We start from the raw sequence: 16,095 nt of genomic DNA, 5'->3' as shown, positions 1-16,095 counted from the left end.
CATACTTTTGAATTGAACTAGACTTCACTGGTACTCCTGATTTCAAGAAACCATTCAAAGGAGAAGGTGTTCAGTTATGTCTCCTTAGGTCAAACATATTGCATTTGTCTACTGGTCTGGTTTCCTACTGAGGACTGAGTGTGAGTGCGGACTCCAGGTGAGAGGCTTCACCAGAAAGGGGCTGAGCAGCCTGAAGGATGCCCAGGAGGCCGACTGCAGGGGTTGACTCCACCACTCAGGCCCCTGCTGCTGCCTACAGCGAGGGAAAGCTTTTCTGGGCAGGGGAGGGGAGTCCTCTTAGGGCCTGTTCTGCGACTGGTGAATGACCTCTTGCAGAAACCACAGCCCACACAAACCTCATCATCTTCCAGTTGAAGGGCAGGTGCACAAGTTTGACTTGTCTTCATTAATATACTCTCATTACAAAAAATACAGTTAAACACAGATACCCCTGCAGACCACAGTTATATCTTTAACATGATATCACTAAATACACAATCTTGCTTCGGGGGGACAGGAGGAGAGAAACAATGAACCACACGAGACAGATGTTAGTCACATTGATCAGTACACAACTGGATGGGATCCAGCTATTGTGGAGATGAGGGTGATACAAGTTCCCGTATAAAGTGGAATGGCTAGAGGAAATGCAGTGCAGCGTGCTTACCCACTATATGAGAGACCAGGAAAGGGAACAATTACAAATTAGCTCTCTCAGTTCTTGATGCCTGAGGTGGATCACCATTCAGCACCAGTAGGACAGAGAACACTTGTTAATACAAGACACTTTTGTTGGTTCATGTTACATATTGTAACAGCCTCCCTAAAGGCTCAGAGCAGGTCAATATAGTGCTAATGGTTCAAGTAGAATGATTGGAAAACAGGGTCAGAGTAAAAAGCACAATACATCTTTAATAAAGAAAAAGTATTTTCTGGTTAATGTTCTGTTACTTGTGTTGTTTTGCAACAGAATTATCTTTTAATCCTACAGGTGAACTAATTATACGTGGTATATATTAGCAAGTATGATATAATGTGCCCAGGCAACCCTGTTCCAAAGAAGCTTTCAAGCATCTAGAAGAGCATTTAAAAAGACATCAAGCATCTAAATCTGAAATGGAAATCCAGAATAGTTCTGCTCATATCATTAAAGTTCCTCCAATTCCCCGAACACTTTTTCTTCTGTTTAACCTTCAGTTCCTCAGCACCAACAGCTTTAATATTTCAAAGCATTTCTTGCACACACATTTTGAGAAGCTAGACATCCAGCTCCCATGTAGACCCTGTGAGGATCCAGAAGCTACTGAATTTGAGGACATTCAAATACACATATACCATCCTTTCTGTGTGATGAGGACTTTGCTCACAGGGGTAATTCTGTATTTTATCCAGAGACCAGAACCCAGGATGCCCTCTCCAAATGCAGTGAAATCTTTTACTCAGCGACAGAGTCTGGCTCTGTCATGCACTCTCTAGGTCATTAGTCCTTATATTAGAAAAACATTAAATTGATCTAGATAAATACTCTGTATATGCACACTGAACACAAAATGGTGTTCTTAGGAAATCTAAGTAAGTTATTAAGGCTGTATCCACAACTAAATGAAGGCAAAAGAAGAATCACCAGTGTGCTTTGAATTAGATACTTAATTTTTTTTCCCTATAATATCTATGATCTCATTTATTTCAGCAGAAATCTTTATGCATATATATACACATATATACACATACATATAACACTTGGACCTTCTATTCTGTATGCTAAGTTTTTCTAAGTCCTTTTAACTGAGGTCTGTGAGTTTCGAGCAGAAGTACCTCTCAGATAAAGTGACCCTGAGCCTAATCAGTGTCCGCGGCTTGAGAACCCATGCCCATGCTAATCGGAATATTAGAGCACTTGTATGATAAGCAGAAACTGAGAGGGTCAAGCCACACAGTTTCGGTGAAGGAAGAAAAACACCTCCCTAAGCCTTCAAGTCATTTGAAGAGGTTAATGAAGGTGCAGATAAGAAGGATGTGATGGAAACAGTTTTCTTTGAATTCCAAAAAAGCCTCTGATGAGGTTTGGTTCTCAAAGCTGTCTATTGGACTGTGGTTAGTTGTCTGGGAAGACTCTTTCCCTGTGTGATTAGGCTTTTTCCTCATGATAGTCACCAGCATTCAAAAGAAAAAAGCTTACTGGAATGAGCTGAAAAATATGAAATAGGGGGACCAGTAGAAATAATCAAACTGTATGCAAAGGCAAACTGCCATTTCTTCATCATCTAGGTTTTTATCCAACAGTATCTTTATTTTCAGGTATTTATTAATGTAACTTCTTTCCAAAACAGAAGAAAAAGATACCTTTATTTTGTGGCAGGGAAGGGGAAAGAGAACATTTCTGGTCTTTCAATTATAGGAATTTACTCTGGTCTTACAGTGGTGCATCCTGAAGAGGAGAGAAAGGAACTGAAATGCAGTTCTGGAGTTGCAGTGGGGTTAACTGTATATATATATATATATGTATAAAAGAATGATTTGGGGGAGTTGGTATGGTTCAGAGATTAAAAAACAAAAAAAAGGGAAATTTAAGGAAAATTTAAAAATACAGATCAACACAAGAATGGACTAATTTATAAACAAGAATATTTTAGTATTTACCATTCTTTCCTCACAAAGTGAAGACATGAAAAAGTCTTAGAAGACTCTCAGAAGAGCATATGAAATTATAAATTGGGAACACCCACTTCAGAAGCAAGTATGTAGTACTTTACCACTGATGCAGAAAATTATAGTTGAAAAAAGGGTGTGCCAGAAAAAAGGGAAATAATTAGAAGGTTTATATTCTACTTCCTCAGGAGAAGTGAAGTATCAATATGATTCAACACCCAAGATATCATTGGGAAAGATTTATTTCATTTATTTAGATTCACTCAAATCTTCTCTAAGCTTGACATGTCCAAACAAGTATTAAAAATACAAACAAAATAATAAGTATCATCAATAACAAGGACATTCTAGTCTAAAGCAACCTGTTCTCTTTAAACATGAATTTCCTACTTAACATTAAAACCCTATTTTAAACAGCAACAGCCTATACTAAAATGCACCAAATTTAAATCATCCCCCCTCTAAATAGCCTTAGAAAATAGGATTTTCACAGCATGCTCTGAAAAATGGTAGGCTTCAGCTCTGGGAAACCAAGACAGAAAATAATTCAAATACTTCTAATAGAAACTGCCCTACCAACAATATTGTACATATGTCGATTTCCATTGTCCTGGTAATACATGAAAAAAGACACTTTAAGGAAGCCAAAACTAGTTAGTTTTTTTTTTTTTTTTTTTAATAGAAGAAAGCCCAAACTCTTTTTAAAACAGCCAACTTCAAAATATCCAGCCTTTCGAAAAAACAAGCAGGTCAGAGCAGAGTGAGTTATGCTAATCTGTACTTGGCTTGGCAAATATGCAAACAAAAAAAAGGTCTCTAACCTGAGAATCACTATTAGCTTACCTTACTATTAGCTGCAGGCCAGAAAGGTGCTCCTGGCCATGGAAATTAGTACTGTACTTCAGAGGAGGTGAACATACAAAAATCCAGCTCTAATTGTAACTCTAAAACCAGTGGTTTGACAGTAAAGGGGCCTTCACATAGTTTCCACTATTTTCTCCTAACTGCTTCCATAAATCTACAGCGTCTCATTCCCTTTTCTGTCGTGAGTCAGTCACATTCCCGTTCTCTCACACATCCAGATCATCCATATCATGTAACCTTAGAATTCTGGAACCAGTCACCTACCACTCCGCCAGTCATTGTGAACTCCCCTTAGAACCGACAGGTAGAAATAAAGCATTGTTAGAGCATAACCTATCCAACGCATTTTGACACCTATCTGAGGATAAACTGGATTGCTCTCTAAATGAGGTCTGTCTCTTCAACGACTACAAAGGGAGCCTGGGATGGGTGTCTCAGATTTAGACAACTAACCTTTAGGTATGTAAGTTAGGTTCTCATCTGAAGCAATTTATTGTATAGAGAAAACTGAGCTTTTAAAAATCAGTGCTGCTAAGCTGAGTTTTGACACGACCAGAGACCCAAAATGCAATCTAGAACACCGTGAAATATGCATGGGCAAGGGCAGGGACGTCAAAATAGCATCTAAAACAGACAGCATACTGTTCAGAGAATATCTCACGTCAAACAGTTTGGTATGCAGTCGACTACACATCTAGGTAACAGGACATGCTAACAACTACAGGAAATTTTAAATCCCACTCCTTTTACTTTATGTTAAACACTGGAAAGAAAATACAGAAACACATCTGGGATGCTCTCTCCTTCCAGATGTACAGCTCATGCCCTTAGCTAGTCATACTCCCTGTTTGACATAATGAATCTTCAATTTTTTCCTGTATGGAAAAACAGATATAAGTGAGGAAACAGCAAACACTCTTCTAGTACTTCACTCCCATCACCATATTCTGATGGGCATGGCACTCTCCAGGGAGGTGGGAGGTATGTGCTTAACAGAAATGGTAATTTTAACCAAGGTTTCTATCTTTTCAAGCATATCACAACTATTATACATGGGCCTGTACTAGTGTCACCTCTTTCTCTATTTGTTCTTTTTTAAAAAGTGGCAAATAGAGCTGTCATTGTGTGTTGGCAATGATCTATGAATGTTGGCTTGATTGAGCCTCTCTAGGGAGCTATAAGGGGGAAGATTTACCTTCTGATCACAGTCACATGCTCATGAATTTGCTGCTCAGTCACCAAGTCTTTTTAAAATGGGGGCACCTTTGAATATATGTAGAGGGACAAATCTCAGTCCACAGAAAAAATTCAAGCAGAAAAAAAAAAAGAAACCTACGGAGCTTACTTCATGTAATTTAGACAAATGGCAATTTCTCTCCACTGACTATAAAGAGGGGTAAAAATGACTAGTTCAGATTTGGGTTATCCACTGTTGAAAACCTGCAGTTAGAGCAGATGAATCTCACTGAAATACCTGGAAAGTTAGCCTGTTGCTGAGGAAGGTTTCCCAGAATCGTAATTTATGTTTAGAAACTTAACGTCCGACAAAATTCTTCTTTAAGCATTTGTGACTGTTATCATTGCTAGCCTTGGTATTTCTCCGTTATACCTCGAGGGTCAGAAAAGAGAGACTAGATAACATCAGTTTGTTGAAGATGACATATATCCTCTGCACTAGTGAGATCTCACCAAGCATTTTGAAGACAAAGTCAAAAACAATTAAGTAGAGTGGCATTATATCCATCAATATGATAAATACTAGTACTAATAACAAAAATAATGCTGAAATTAAAATGGGAATACTAAACAATTGAAAATCAAGGCTTATGTTAAGGACTTCAACTCACAGGCTTAAATGCAATATATGAACTAGAGTCTACAACCAGAGCAGATCTGCTTGCCAGAGGCAACAAACTAATTTCAGTACACTGGGCCTCCTAACGAAATCAATTTTGTTCTTCACATACAAGAATTGGGAAGTATCTTTATAACTGGACGGTAAAATATACATAGCTGAACATCTTTCACATAGTCATGGAAATGCCATTGATATTTCAATGTAATCATAGTTACAGTGATTTTGTGAATACAAAGCAAAGAACACAAATGCTCATGTCTTCATATTTCACAGGTTTAGTAACCCAGCACTGAACAATTAGGCTAATAAGAATGAGTCAATCTAAACTAGTTTACTGCCCAGAGATCCTAAAATTGATTCTACTCAAGATAAAAATAGGGCAGTGACCATGGAAGCAAATAACTGTGGGGTGTCTAAGCAATCACAGTAAAAGAGAATCTCAGATACTTCAGCAAAATGCTGTGCACTCCCCAAAATATAGGTTTCATTATATTTTTTTGGTTTTTCTTTTCTGTAGTTTTCAACTAAATACAAAATAAATGCCTAGCATTTAAAATATATTTTGGTGTGTTGAAAAAAAATCAAAATGGGATGAAAATGTAAAAGAAAACCTAGTATAAATGGGAGTCTTCTCCCTCCTTCCATATTTACAAGACTATAGCTTACAGCATAATTTGCTGCTGCAATTATTATACCAGAACATTCATCTCACATCTTTATTTCTTTAAATCTTCTGTTAGCTCTCCTGTGCTTATGGTGTCACACTGAAACTTCTAATTTCTGTGTCAAAGCTCTATATAATCTGCTGCTGCTTACATCAGTTTAACTTGTCAGACTTTCCCTGCCCCCAACCTCACTGCCATCAACACCCCAAACAGGGCATTTCCTTGCTCATTTCATTCGTGCTTTTTTTTACACTGCCCCTCCTTACAGAATAGCTTCCTAACCTCAGTGTCAATCATTCACCCAGTTCCTACAGCACAGGAATGTGTCGCAGAGACAGCTTTTTCTTCCAGAATCAATAAAATGAGTCATTTTAGAAAAAAAGCAAGTGAAAGTGAAAAATAATCAAAGTTATCTTCTTTGGGTACCTGCAGTAAGTTGCATTTGCAGCTTCTGTCTAAGATTCTGAGATCCCTGAAGGAAGGATTTTTTAATTGTTATTTTTATTGATGCCTTGTACTGCTTTATATAGTACTTACATAGTACTTACATAGTACTTCAGTGATAATATATTACAGTAGCAAGTTGCATTGGTGACAATATCACGTAACTAGCATTTAAATTAAAGATTTATTTCTTCTGTGAATTGAAATGAATGGACTGAAAAGCAGTCTTCGGCTGCCAAGGGAGGATGGGCTGTAATACATCCACTATTGGTTTTAATCTCTTTATCAGATCTAATATTTTTTTCTCCAAAATTTCAGGTAAATCAAATAGTGAACTTGTTGAGCATCCTGATTCACCCCCACAGGAACTGTATAATCAGGAGATTGATCTGACATAAAATCTGTCCATGGAGCAGAAAGATTTCTTATATAGTAGATACAGAGACCATTACAAGTATCTATCGAAGACTGACAACTGATGCAACTGAGTTTAACAGCTTATTGACAGTTTAAAGCATGTCACAATGGTTCTTCACTGTAGCCACAATCCCTTAAAAGTAAAGCACTTCAATCTTAAAAAAGCTTTGTAATAATACAGCAAATTAAATTTCAGACCCTTGAAAAAATGCCACTATTTGATTTCTAGTAATTCTCCTATTTATTTTCCAGCCCTTGAAAATGTGACCACAGGATTGTCCATCTCAGACCTTGTAAACATGCAAGTAAATTCTGAGATGCTAGCAAAAAGCAGAAATGCTTTGACAGGTGCTTTATAACACCCTGAAATACATTTAATTTAAATCAAATTTCAATCTGATGTATTGTTGATGCTGGAAGTAGGCAGATTAAATATAACTTGGCCAAATGCAGGATAATGTGCACTGGTAAATACATTCTCAAATTTTATAAACTGCCAATTTCTCTGAATTTACAGAATTCCCTCAGGAAAAAACTTGTGGGAGTCATCACAACTAACGGCTAGGAGATCTGCCCAATTTTACTGCAGCAGTAAAACAAACAAACAAACAAACAAAAAAAAAATAGCCTTTCATTTTCCAGATGAAGAAAAGAAAATGTATAGGTTACTTCTAGGTGGAATTCCATTGTTTTGATCTGTTTTTATTCTCTGTTTAAATATATTTAGCCATTAAGGAAGGCTAAAATGACTTCACTTTGGAACAGTTCAAAAATTGTTTGCAGTAGTTAACATGCAAAACCCATTACATTTTATAAAGGTTTGGAGAAAATCAGAGAAGTGATTTGCAGCTTAAAAGGAGAGACTAGAATTTCAGATGGAAAGAGAAAACAGTAGACTGGAAATTGTTTAAGTGCTTAAAACAATAGAAAACAGGGCAAATAAAGATTTTCCCTTTTTTAATCCTGAAGTAGGTCTAACTGAGAACTCAAACACTCTGAATGCTTGAATCATTAACATCGTCTTCTACGTCAGACACCTCACAAACATTTTCATAAGTGGCACCTGCTTGTCCAATCAAATTCCCAAAGTCCTAGATTGTTACAAAGATAATTCATCACTGATCTCCCCCCTTCTTTACACTTTTAGTAATATAAAATATTTCCTAGAAAACAATTTTATAGAAAAATATTTCCAAAAATAAATTTGGACAAATGAGATTTAATTGATTTTTTAGTTTTGCTTGTTTTGTCTCAGTAATTTATGCATTTTTTCATTCCCTATTTAAATAAATTAACTCTTAAGGCTTTTTTTTCCTTTCAAAGAGGATAATGCAGTATTTAGAAGATGTACCAACAGCAATTCTTATTTGCTATTGTTTTTAGACCTGGAACTAAATATTATTCAGTAGTCACTGTGGGACCTTTGATATAATTTTGGAAGTTGCAGCCTGAGCAGTTTGTCTCATCAATTTATGCATATAAATTGATCAAACTTATTTTTTTCTTCCAAGTCTAAATTTTGAAGATGTTACATGATCAAAGTATTTCCCTTGATAATGCTAAAAATTAATTTAGTACTGGACAGACTAAGCATCATGTTGATATCAATTTCCAGAAGAGATGAATCCCATTTTTTTCTGTCTATGAGAATGATTAAACTTATTATACAGTGCTGTTTGCAGTGTAAGCAGCAGTGTTTGCGTTGCTGTTAATCACACTTGAATAAAAATGTTCCTGGAAATTACTCTTGGTCCTGCATACTGTACAGGAATAAAGAAGAAAGTGCATATTCAAAGCATGCTCTTAACTGTCCCATTTCATATTCTAATGGATATTGTCAGTGAATAACTAGAACATTTATTTTAGCATGATGTATAAAACACAAGAATTAGAGGTAATGCAAAAATTTCTTCTTGGCATTAAAAGATATGCAAGAAGAGTGAACTTAACTAGCACAATCTTGTACAGGAATTATTGCAGAAAAGTCAAGTATAATTAAAAGCAAACATGTAGCATGTGAAGGGACTTCTCATTTGTGAATATAATAATGAGCAGAACAGTAAAAAAGTATTTAATATTTATTGAGATACTTAGAGGTAATCTTTAAATTGTTATTCCATCAAATCTGAGCATGCAATTAGAGAAATTAGGGATAGAAAAGAACAGATCACCTATTAGGAGCTCCTATCAAATATGATCCCTCCTTTCAGCACATTTTTTAGTGCTTTCTCTAATCAAATTCTAAATATTGCCAGTGGTAAGGATTCCACCATTTCTCTTGGGAGACTATTTGACAGCCTAATAGATCTTAGTGTCAGGATACCTTTTCTAACTTTATACCATACTAAATATATCTCATTGTGCCATCCTCAGTATGCTCCCAGCTCTGTGTTTATACTCCTCCAGTATCTTTCAAGAATAATTTAATTAAATAGAAAATATAAAGATTCAAAGTCAAATGCAACCCTGACACAGACAGAGATATACTGATCAGTATGTAACACAACAAGCCAGAACCCCCAAATCTTCATCAAAACTTTACACACATCCATACCTCCAAAAACGCCTTCCTTTTCTTTGGGTCCCACAAACAGATGTGTCTGAAAAGACGGCCGGTCATCTTAGACTGTACTGGCTGAAGACAGGAAAACATTATGACTAGACCCTAAATTGAAAGCATTCTAACACAAGTGCCTCTCAGGAGGTATGGCATAAGGGGAGAGATGACCAGTCTGGATTAAATATTTAAAGTCTGTCTTTTTGGGGGGGGTGTATTAAAGTCACAGAATCACAATCACAAAATGGTTGAGGTTGGAAGGGACCTCGGGAGATCATCTAGTCCAACCCCCTGCTCAGGCAGGGTCATCTAAAGCACATTTCCAAGGATTGTGTCCAGACAGATTTTGAATATCTCCAAGGATGGAGACTCCACAGCCTCTCTGGGCAACCTGTGCCAGTGCTCTGTCACCCTCACAGTGAAGAAGTTTTTCCTCGCATTCAGATGGAACTGCCTGTGTTTCAGTTTGTGCCTGCTGCCTCGTGTCCTGTCGCTGGGCACCACTGAAAAGAGTCTGGCCCCATCCTCTTGACGCTCTCCCTTTAGATATTTGTATACATTGATAAGATGCCCTCTCAGTCTTCTCTTCTCCAGGTTGAACAGTCCCAGTTCTCTCAGCCTTTCCTCATAAGAGAGACGCTCCAGTCCCTTAATCATCTTAGCAGCCCTCCACTGAACTTGCTCCAGTAAAGTCCACCCAGAAAGTCTCAGGAAGTTAGTACAGACCTCAGAATATGGGTTTCATAGCAAGATATTAGCATACTCAGCAAGCCTCTATGCTGTTCACCAGATGATTGAATTTGTGGATTGTTTAATCCATCAAAGTGACGTAGATATGGATTATAGTAACAAAACCTGTATTAAAGAAAGGGAGCGAAAATCCTGTTATTATGTGTGTAGTGTATTCTGAGACTCTGCTGCAGCCTGACTGTCGTGCAGCAAAGAAGGATGCATCGTGTTCCCAAATTGTGGCAAGACACAAGTAGGAGGGAGGAATAGCAAGGATGGTCTCCCTTACTGGATGCTACACTCTTTCCACCATTCAGCTGTAATTGCTTTTGTCTAGCTAGGATAATTATAACATTTTCATTGTTCTACTTAATACTCACTGATGTTTTGGAAAAGGTGCCATTTTAGATTTTGGTAAGCTTCTGCTAAGCTAGAGCTAGGTTTCTAGCTGATCGCAGCCGCCACACGTCTGATTTAGTTATAAAAATGGCTTGCACTGTAGAAATATCAGTGCGGCTTTTTAAGAAATGGGCTCCTCTATTGTAAAGTGTAGATTAATTCACTAAGGAATACATAAATCTATATTCATCCATACACACATAGGGACCTGTCTTGCTCTTTGGTAACTGCAATCCTTTCATCCCTTTTACTCACATTGTATGAGCTAATGACAATGCTCTCTAAAAAGGATGGAGAGCAGAAAGTGATGTTCACCATAACTCAAATCTCTGGTGAGATGTAATTTCTAGTTCCCTTTTTTACAACCACATTAGATAAACAGTGTCAAATGTGACAGCCTGACTACTTTCTAAAAGGAAATACTGTTTAAAGAAATTACTCTCTGGCCATAGATGTGGAAGCACAATATAGATTGCAGAGATCATTTTTTTTACTGAGGTACTTGAAATTGTGTGTTCTTGGTGTTTTTATATATGAATAAATTTTGCTGTCATTTCTTAGAGCTTCTCACTAAACCCAGAACCCTTTTAGCTGCATAGCTGGCACTGAAAATAATTCTATGTGATTTTAGTTCTTCAACAGTTTACATTTTAAAGCATGCACAGTAAGTAAATTTGCATCAATATTTTAGGGAGCACTGTCCCCTGCCCCCAAACACATATGCATACACAGGAGCAGAAACTTATATAATCAGTTCCTACACAAAACATTTCTATTGTCTCTCCATCTAGAAAAAAAAAGAAAAAAATTTTATTAGAAGAAGCTTTCCATCATGACCTACCACCCAGGTCATACCCTCTGGTACTTTCAGCTACTATTTTTCCCTGTATATCATAAAAGATTTTTAACATTAGACTTTGATTACTTTTATTGCTGCAACTGTCAGTCAGTTATTTCTTTGTATAGAGGGCTATTTCTATGGAACAAAATTCTTGTTGTAATATATTTTAATCAAATCTATCTCTGGAAGAGAGAGTGTGGCTAATGGAATCAAAAGAAATACTTTCTTAATTGCTATTTCTTTTAAAACATTATTTCAGCATTTTACACACTGATCTATACCTTGCTTATATGATGAAAATACTTTGCCCTAGGTAAGATAAAAATCCACTTGTGTCTCAGATCTTTGTTTTAAAGGACAACAATTTTACAGAGAGTTTTTACACTGAATTCAGTGAAGACATCAGGTCCCATGAAACAAGCTCAAAAGCTACTATGTAAGTTTATAAGTACTTAAAGAAGGAATGATAGGAATAGCTAAGTAACAAAGCCAAAGAGGGAAGGTTTGTATTTATTCGTGTGGAAAAGGAGGAGCATATGGATACATTTTTTTCACTATCAATTCAGAGGGAAAGGTCAGCTAACATTTACACTCTGTCTGGATATTTAAAAATTTAGCAGAAGGTTACTCTCATCTTAGAAGCCATAATGTCGGAGACTGAAGATACTGTCACTCTTCTTAAAAATCTCAAAAAATTTTTACAGAGGTGGTTCACATTTGTAATGTTTCATCACTAACTAGTTAGTATTCCACAGTAACAGTATTATCTCCTTATTTGCAAATTCTTGTTCTGTTAATATATTAGAGAAAATAGGGATTAGTTGTAATTCCAATGATCAGTGACCCAGGAATCCATATAAAAAACAGTGCTTCACAGAGGCAGTGTCAACACATTATATAGTGCTTCATTACAGTGTTTTGCTGGGTTGTGAAACAGAGAAGATCCATGGGACTGAGTTTATTTTTTGCTTTTGTCTTACCCAGAATTAGGATCACACTAGTGTAAAAAAAGTATACATGATCACATGAAACATCAAAATAATACTTAAATAAAAAAGTAATTAACTTCCCTTAATTAACTGTTCCTACTTCTTTCAGCTCAATAAGCTGTCTGTTCCATACATTCCTAAAATTCAGTGCCAAACAATGAAGACACTAAAACATTGAAGGAAATAAGCACAAAAAATATACTTGCTGACTCCAAGAATCTGCTAACTTAAGGGGATATAAGTTGAAAGAAAGCTGGCTCTTTCAGTCTCTGAAACCAAAACATCCTCAAGGTTAGTGATTTTCTGTTTTCAAATTTCAGGGTAAGAAATATCCAAATCAGGCTCATGAAAACATTTGACACCTCTGAGTCCCATCATGCTAAGTTCAAGAACCCTACTTTCAGCAGACTGGAGTAAATTAGTCAAACAACAGCTGGAAGTTCATTGTCCTACAATGAAGCTGTCTGCTCTGCCAAAATCTCACTCTGTTAATGCATCTAAGAAACAAAAGAAGCTGACTTAACTCTGATGCTGATTTCTCACACTGCATCCCTCTAAAAATATAAAAAATTAAGCTCTCCACCTTATTTCCATATTTCTATATACACCAGTAGCCAAAGAGCATAGATTTTCATCATGTTGAATGACTATTGACTTGAATATATAGCATTAATATTAAATAGGAAATAAGTCACTGGGGCTAATGGTATTTATTCCCTTTTTAAAATGTTTGGAGATGTGTGAATTAAAAAGTGCTAAGTAAACTACTGAGGATCACCCTGATACTTGTAGTAAGGACTTTTATAGCACTTAATTACAGGCATCACTGAACTAATACTAAGTTAATTATTAGTATTCAAATAAACATTAAGAGTTGCATCATCGGTGATCAGAAAGCCAGCCTTTGGCTTTTAAAGTGTGGTCACCCCCGCCAACTGAAGAAAGTTATATCATAATTTTGCATTTTGACCTTGAGGCAGACTGGTGAATATATTTGCAGTCAACATGGTAGGGAAAACCACAGCTGCCAGACAAAACTGAAAACATTCCTCATAGAAATTAGAGACAAAATTTTTCTTGTCCGTCTTTTCATCTTTAATGTCTGAGCATCCAAGAAGATCAAAGGGGTTAGTTTCTTTCAAGATGTGAGGTGCTACAGTGCACAGGTTCAATGTAATGGATGTCATAAAAATGACTTGCTAGTATTGGTAAGCTTGTTGTAGAAGAAATTAATATTTAAAAGCTAAAACTGAAGTGCATTTGGATAAGCAACACAATTTTCTTCTTGGAAAGAGGTTGAACAAGTACTGTAAGGGAAAGTTGAAAAGAACTTTGAAGAGTGAGTTCAAGAGGGTGTGAAACTATTAAGAGATAAACGGGTGGGGGCCTACGGTAGTGGCCCCCCGGTGCACCGGGACTGGGGCATCTTGGAGTTGAGTTGCTCAGGAATGGAGCCCAAAGAGTGTGGAACTCTTAGGGGGCACCTCTTGTGTTTTTGACACTGCAGAAGTGAGTATTTTTCCTGAAATCCTGTTACTTCACTTCAAAATGGACTGGCTCAGAATGAGGAGAGTTATTTCGGGACAACAATTAGAAAAACAATGCACAAATTCCTGGTCTAACATAGTCAATCATATCTTATTTTACAGGGTGTCATCCCTGGCTTTTGCTGGAGAAGATCCTGTGACGGTGTGCTTCTTCCCCCCCGCGATGTGCTCTCTCCCCCTCAACCTGACCTCCTCGTAAACAGCACATAGGCAGGGGCTAACTGAGCATGTGCCGACTAAGACCCATCTAGCATGCAAATATGACTGGGAGTCAATCATCTCCCCCACCATAAACAGGGGGCAGCCCAGAGCCCATTGAGCTCTCCTGCACGGCAGCGGGCTGCACTGCAGAACCGCCTCTTGAGCAGGTCACTTATCTAGTTGAATATGCAACTTTGTTGTTAAGGCACACTCTTGGAGAAGAAAGTTTTGGAAAGTAATCCTGGTCCAAGAGTTATTCTGAGTTGTATTTAGTTATTTTACAACATTAACCTGCTTAGAGCAGAAACAGAACCCCTGTGATGTAAAATTCTCTCTTCTCCTCCACTGGTGGTTTAAAAGAAAGGCTCTTTACTCCTTAGTACTCCAGCTGTAGAAGCTGTAAATCCCAAACAGCCCTAATGAACTTCATAGATACTCCTATTTATTTACTCATAACTGTCCAAGTCAATATGCTATATAAAATTTCCATAACATTGCAATCAAGATGTCAATCACCACATTTTACCCAAGAACAATTTTGGAAAAGCAGTCTTTTAAAGCTCTGATTTCCATCCTGAAAAATGCCTTTGAAACTAAGCAATAAATTTGGATGTTTAAGTACATAATATCACTGTAAAAGCTTTCCTTTGTTTCAAATTTTCTTCTAATTGTCTTTCAGAATGTTAGTGTGAAACAAATAAAAGCAATACTTCATACTTTTGCTTTGCCTTTTAATAAGAGCCCCTCCATGCATATTCCTATTTCTTGACTATTTCTCTGCTTTTCACAGAAACTAGCTTTGATCAGAGAACTGACAGGTAGAAGAAAAGGAAAATATTTTTCTGTATGACTAGTCTGTCTCCTGAATTGTTCACACTATGTGGGAATAATGCCATTGACATTTTAATTCGATTATTTTTAAAAAGTTACAGCAAGAGAACAACAAATTAGCCACTCAGCTCAGTTAGGTGACCCCTTACATCAGTGGGAAAACTCTCATGGATTTCAGTGGCAGCAAAATCAAGCAAATAAGTAAGTGAGAAATTTTTCATTTTTAAATCTGGAAAGTTTAATTGTAGAAATTAATTCAGAAATAGAAAAAAAATCTTTATTTTAAATAGTGGCAACTAGACTAATGTATTAATAATATAATATAAATAATTATACTGAGCCTTACTAGGTGTTTCATATATTAAAGAATTCAACTTTCAAAGAAACCTGTGATATATATGTAGTTATCACTATCCACGTTATACAGATGCAGAAAACAGAGGTTAGATGTGCTGATGTAACTGACATGCTCAAAATCAAAGTGGAAGTCTGCATCAGAGCAATGAATAAAACTCAGAATTACTTGGATCACATCACCACTTTTCTAAATGGTATATGTATCAGTTCTTGCTCCCATCAGCATTAACAGTAGCTTAGATATTGATTCTATTGGCGAGGCTTTTTTTATGAACATGTTATGAACATCTGATCTAATAAACAGCTTCACCAACTCAAACATTTAAAGATGCGTGTTTAGAAGTCCACAGCCAACGATAAGAGGATATCACCTTAAAACATGCAACTTACTATTGCAAAAAGATCTTTTAAAATTGCACAGAATTACATTTATATCCTGATGACCTAAGAATGTGGTTTTGTTCATTACAGCCTAGCCTCATGTGACTTTCTCTTCATAACAGTTGATGAATAGGCTTTAAACAGTGCTACGCTAACTTGACTGACCTACTGTTTTTTTGCTTTGTCAAGACATTTCCTCCTTTGATGCCACTAACATAAAAGGTGTAGACGGCCCTTCATACTATCATTTAATTTTCTTTGACACACATTGGTATTACACATTTACAATGAGGGCACAATGAAATCCTACTAAGACTGCAAGATCGAAAGTTAGTATGTACACTTAGCAATGCTTTGTTGTCCATC

The 16,095-nt window shown here is 36.7% G+C and overlaps 1 protein-coding gene across 13 annotated transcripts in view; it reads right to left on the bottom strand.

The window, feature by feature from the left end:
- Positions 1-16,095, bottom strand: part of KHDRBS2 (KH RNA binding domain containing, signal transduction associated 2) — a 513,233-nt gene that overhangs the window by 168,278 nt on the left and 328,860 nt on the right. The gene's annotated exons all lie outside the window — the stretch shown is intronic.

The sequence above is a fragment of the Apteryx mantelli genome, chromosome 3, assembly GCF_036417845.1.
Source record: "Apteryx mantelli isolate bAptMan1 chromosome 3, bAptMan1.hap1, whole genome shotgun sequence".
Taxonomy (NCBI): Eukaryota; Metazoa; Chordata; class Aves; order Apterygiformes; family Apterygidae; genus Apteryx; species Apteryx mantelli.
Note: the sequence above shows the minus strand (reverse complement) of the source record. Positions and strands in the feature narration are given on the sequence as shown.